Genomic DNA, 6,000 nt, shown 5'->3' on the forward strand with positions numbered 1-6,000 from the left:
GTTTACATGTTGAATAGCAAAAGAAGAAAAAGAGGAAGCTAGCTCTCCAATTTCTAACAATATAGATGCCACTATAGAAAGACTATCGTGGCGAGTGTTCCAGAGGCTGACGACCTCCAGGGAGTCTGTCTCCATTATCACCTGTGAGGAACCCCGCAGGCTTGCAAAGATAACACCATCACGAATTTCCAGGGTCTCACCGATGAATGGGTCCATCACCCCAACGTGGGGTTTACTCCAAGCTCCCAACAAGGCAGAGAGAGTACGTGCCACACCACATGCTCCTACCTTGTCTGAATCCATGCTGAGAGCGGCATCAGTATTAATCTTCACAACTCCCACATCTGGCGGCCGCCAACCATGTCCAGGGAGGACCGAAGCGTGTGCAGAAGGAATATCAAGCGCTGCCAAGTCTTCTCTGATGCGTCTCACTGTTATAAGAGGGTCAAGCTGTTCTCCATCATGAGTAATTCTGTTTCTGGAGTGCCATATTGCCCACATAATGGAGATCATTTGAGCTCTCTCAACATGAACTGAGTGTCACAAATTATATCTCTAGACCATGTATCTGGGTGCAAATGAGGTCTACGAACACCAATTAACGCATATGCTTGTTCCCGGAACAATTCGGCATGAGAGCAATGCACTAGCGCGTGCATCAAGTCCTCATCCATCGCAAAACAGACATTACATCTGCTAATCTGACGTATATGCTGGTACTTAAGCGTACATTCATCAGGAAGGATGCCCTGGACCACCCTCCATCAGAAGACGCATACCTTTGGTAACACTTTGAGCTTCCACAACAGTTTCCACATCTGTTCATCAGTCTTTGAAGTGTCAGTAACCGTCCCTTCATCTAGAGCGACACACTCGTTACGATTCACTAGAGCACGGTACGCAGATTTTACAGAGTAGATGCCATTGCCTTCATGAGCCCACGCAAGAAAATCCTTGCCCCCACCGTTACGGAGAGGAATATTCAGTATTGCATCCGCATCAGGTCGGATAAACACAGATCGGACCAATTCAACCCGCCAAGTCCAGTTTTCGATGTCAATTAATTCACTGACGCGGTCCAGGGTGGTACCCCCCGGCATAATCCTTGGGCATAACGTGGGTGTACCCGGGATCCACCTGTCTTGCCAGATGGATATAGTACTGCCATCGCCCACTCTCTTGATCAAACCCAACTGTAGAGCTTCTCTTCCGGCCACTATTGCTCTCCAAATAGCTGAAGAGGAGCGTGGCAGTGTGGCCTCCATGAAGTCACAATCAGGGAAGTAACGACCTTTCATGACCCTTGCACATAAGGAATTAGGATTGGTGATGAACCGCCACCCATGTTTTCCCAACAGAGCCAAGTTAAAGAGCTCGAGATCACGAAAACCCATACCACCTCGAGCCTTAGGAGATGCAAGCTTATCCTATGACAACCAGTGCAAAGACCTTCTGTCAAGGGATCCACTCCACCCAAATTTTGCCATAGCAGATGTCAAACTCTTGCAAACTTTCTTTGTTAAAAGAAAACAACTCATGCTGAAGGTTGGGATTGCTTGAATGACTGATTTTATTAGAGTCTCTCTGCCTGCACAAGCCAGCAAGCGCTCCGCCCAACCACACATCTTACTTCTCGACCTTTCTCCAATATGATCGAACGTGCCACTGGTTATCTTCCCCACTGCTGTTGGGAGCCCAAGATATCTATTGCTAAAGGCCTCCACCATAATTCCCAACACTAGTTTTACCGCCTGTCTCCTAACATCCGGCGTATTAGGGGAGAAGAAGACTGCACTTTTTTCACGATTCACTGCTTGTCCTGAACATGCGCCGTATATATGCAGAATTCTGTTCAGTCTATGCGCACTATCAACTGTTGCACTGATGAATATGAGACTATCATCGGCAAAAAGTAGATGATTCACCCATGGTGCTCGAAAGGACACTCGAATCCCCTTGTCAATATGAGGACTTCCATAGTGATTCAGCAAGGACGTGAGGCCTTCTGCACAAATGAGAAACAAAAAAGGAGACACGGGATCTCCTTGGCGAAACCCCCTGGAAGGTGTAAAGTATGGTAGGAGCTCCCCATTAACTCTGACAGTGAACCTGACGAAAGAAACACACTTCATAATCAAGCTCACAAAGGATGGACTGAAGCCAAACTTCAACATGATAGCCTCTAAATAATGCCATTCGACCCGATCATAAGCTTTCATCATGTCTAATTTTATTGCACATGTAAAATTCTTCCCCTTCTTTCTCCTTCTCATCGAGTGAATACTCTCAAAGGCCACCAAAACATTGTCCGTGATGAGGCGCCCGGGGACGAAAGCACTTTGTTCTTCTCCCACAACTATATCCATCAACTCTTTGAATCGGTTAGTGATCATTTTTGAAGCAATTTTGTAGGGCACTGAACACAAAGATATAGGTCTATATTGCGATATAGATTGGGGGTGTCGTACCTTTGGTACGAGTGTAATAGACGTATCATTAAAGCCCAAAGGTAGATCGCCGCCATTAACGAAACCAAGTATCGCCGGCACTAGATCATCTTTGATAAGATCCCAGTGCCTTTGAAAAAACCCCGCTGTGAACCCGTCGAGCCCGGGGCTTTTGACGAAGCCATTTGGAATAAAGCCGTTTTGACCTCCTCGGGCTCGAACGGTTTGTCCAGAGCATAATTCATCTCTTCTGTTACACGGGTTGGTACGAACTGTAGCAGCTCGTTCATGTCATTATGACCTTGCGAGGTATACAATGACTGGTAGAACGATTGCACCTCCGCTCGATCTTCATCCTCATTCGCGCAGATGGAGCCATCCGCCCGACGCAGGTTTGCAATGCGATTCAACCTCTTCCGCTGCGCCGCTTGAGCATGATAGTACGCGGTATTACGATCGCCTTGTCGGAGCCACGGCACACGGGAACGTTGCCGAATCCAAATTTCTTCCTGTCTCAAAGCCTCGCGCAGTTTCAGAACAGTAGCCTTCTCTTCATCCGAAGGGCCTCTGCCAATGGAGCGAGCTCTGAGCTTCTCAAGTTTTCGCTGCAGTTTCCGAACTGTTTTGGCTAGACATCCAAATTCTCGAGCACCCCACACCCCAAGCTCGCCTTGGAGTTTCTGTAAGGTGTCCGTAATAGCTGCAAGTCCATGTCCACTATGGTTTCTCTTCCAAGCATCAACAACAAAGTTATCATAGTCTGCATGAGATTGCCACACATCTTCGTACCGAAATTGTCGAGGTCCCCTTGTATATTGAGATTCCCTGGTCTCAACCAAGACGTAACAGTGGTCCGACTCCACTGAGTTTGTGTGTCGTACTTTAGTGAGATCAAACATCTGCAGAAACGCCTCATTCGCGACGCCTCTGTCCAGTCGGGCTTTAACATTAGAGTCGCCCATCTGTTTGTTTTCCCATGTATATGGCACCCCTGCCCATCCAAGATCCTGCAGGGAGCAATCATCTAATGCTTCTCGAAAAGCACGCATTTGCCATTCTGGTCTCTCTGCTCTACTAAAGTGCTCGTTCGCAAATAATGTTTCATTGAAATCTCCAATGCAGAGCCAAGCTTGATGTTGTATTGCATGTAAAGTGCGCAAACACCTCCAGCTATGATGTCGGTCCTCAACTCTCGGAGCTCCGTAGAACCCCGTAAACCTCCACACTTGGGAGGGTTGATCAGCTTTCTGAACCAGCATGTCGATGTGGCCAGAACTGAAGTTTTTCAACTCAACTTTGAAATCCCTTGACCAAAACAGCCCGATTCCACCGCTGAGTCCAATACTATCCACCGCGAAACAACCAGCAAAACCCAAACTGTGTTGTAACACCTCCACTCTCTTTGCCCTAATTTTTGTCTCCAAAACAAAAAGTAAGGCGAGTCCTTCCTGCTTCACAATTTTGCGAAGCTCACGAACTGCCTCGGGGTTCCCAAGCCCCCGACAGTTCCAGCTTAAGCATCTCATTGTGTTGGGCAGGGCTGTCCCGCAGCCGCTGCCGAGTTTTCAGATGAAGGGGGAGTCGGTTTCTTTTTCTTTGAAAACGGTTCATGTCGTTCGTTATCTACTGCCAGACTGCCCCCATTTACACCACTTGAGCTATCATCTTTCTTTGCATTGAACACAACAATATCAGTAGGAGCAGCACCGAGATTGATACCAGTTTCATTGCTTGGAAGCGCCGGTAGCTCTACCCTACGATACACCATGTTTGCCTGAGGTCCTCCTTTACGCTTGTTCAGCTTCTCTTTGCCTTTAACGGGAGAGTTCACCTCAGCTGTACCATCAGTTTTACTGCCTGAAGTAGTAGCCTCTTTCTTGTTTGTTGTAGAGAATTGGGGCTCTTTGGATGAGCTACCACTTGAGGCAGGACCATACCTATCCTCGGATGCACGCAGACTGGTTTTGAAGGGCAGGTCTCCTTTTTCATCATGTGTGCCCGGAGTAGGACATACGAGATCCGAGTGGCCAAGACGACCACACGAAAAACAGAAGTTAGGGACGTGTTCATACTGAATATCATACCAATCCCTACACTTCCTTCATGCTGAATCGATGAGGATCCACCTCCTCAACGGTTTCTCAACATCAATTGTCACCCTTGCTCTCAGAAAACCCCCAACGGATCAAACTGTACTGAAGTCACACTTTCATCTATCTGCTTAGCAATTGCTAGACCCCACTTTTCATTCTGCAGATTGAAGGGAAGGTTAGGAACCCTAGCCCATAACTGCAGTTTATCAAACTTCAGTTCGGACGGCCTCATGCAGTCATCAAACTCCGCGAGAATCACAACATGCCGACTAACGTGCCATGGAGATCCTTCCCACACACGATCACGATCTCGGCGGGTCGCAAACTCCGCCACAAAGGCGTTTTCCCCAACTGGCCGAAAGGACAAACCCTTTGGATTACCCCACGCCGGCCTGGGAGCGTTCGCAATTGTCTGGATATGGTAGATCTTCTGACGCAAAACCTTACCAGCAATTGCCCACTTCTGCTGGATCCCTTCCTCAAGATCATCAAGTACAAGGGGGGTAGCTTCTTCTTCGGTGAGATCCAGCTTGCCCATGGCTTCCTCCATTTGTGCCCTCGCTGCCCTAGGCGAGGAGGGCATCTTCTTGCCCGCGTCCGATTCTGAGGACGTTGCCATCCATGGACGACTCGAACTCGAAACCACTTCTTCTGCGGAGAGAGACCGTACCCACTAGAACTACTACACCATTTGTGACTACGTACTACGTTTTCACCTCTTATTTTCATTCAGTTGGCGGAAGGGGGCTTTTTTGTCGTTTTTGTATTTCTTGACCGGTTTTTGTATGCTTTGCCTTCTTTACATTTTCTTTTTCGATAAACTATGAACTTTTCTCAAAATAGATGAACTTTTTTCATTTTTTTGGTGAACTTTTTTAGAAATTGATGAACCTTTTCTAAATTTCCATGAATTTTTTTTTGAAACCGATGAACTTTTTTCAAATCCGACGATCTTTTTAAAATTGAATGAACTTTTTTTCAAATCAATGAAATTTTCCAGATTTTTGTGAACTTTTCTGAATATCTATGAAGATTTTTTGAAAATCGATGAAATTTTTTCAGAGTTTTGAAAATCGATGAATTTCTTTTTAAAATTGATGAACTTTTTTTCGTTTCTGTGAAATATTTTGAAAGTTGATGACGTTTTTTTTCAAAATTGATGATTTTATTTCAGATTTTGTGCATTTTTTGTTACATTGATAATTTTTTTAAAATTTTCTTGATTTTTTTAATCCATGAACTGTTTTGAATACATAACAAAATCCTAATTCGTGATTCTTTTTTAAACCTGTCAACTTTCAAATTCTGTTCACATTTTTTCAAAAGAAATGAAGTTTTTCTATGTTTTCAAATAATTCAAAAATCTACGTGGCAACGTACGTTCTGTAAATAGTGTGGCTACAATTTTTTTGTTCTTATAATGTGGAGCGATGCAATATTTCACAAGTGCCCAGTAGGTG

Source organism: Triticum aestivum, chromosome 7A (genome assembly GCF_018294505.1).
Source record: "Triticum aestivum cultivar Chinese Spring chromosome 7A, IWGSC CS RefSeq v2.1, whole genome shotgun sequence".
Lineage (NCBI taxonomy): Eukaryota > Viridiplantae > Streptophyta > Magnoliopsida > Poales > Poaceae > Triticum > Triticum aestivum.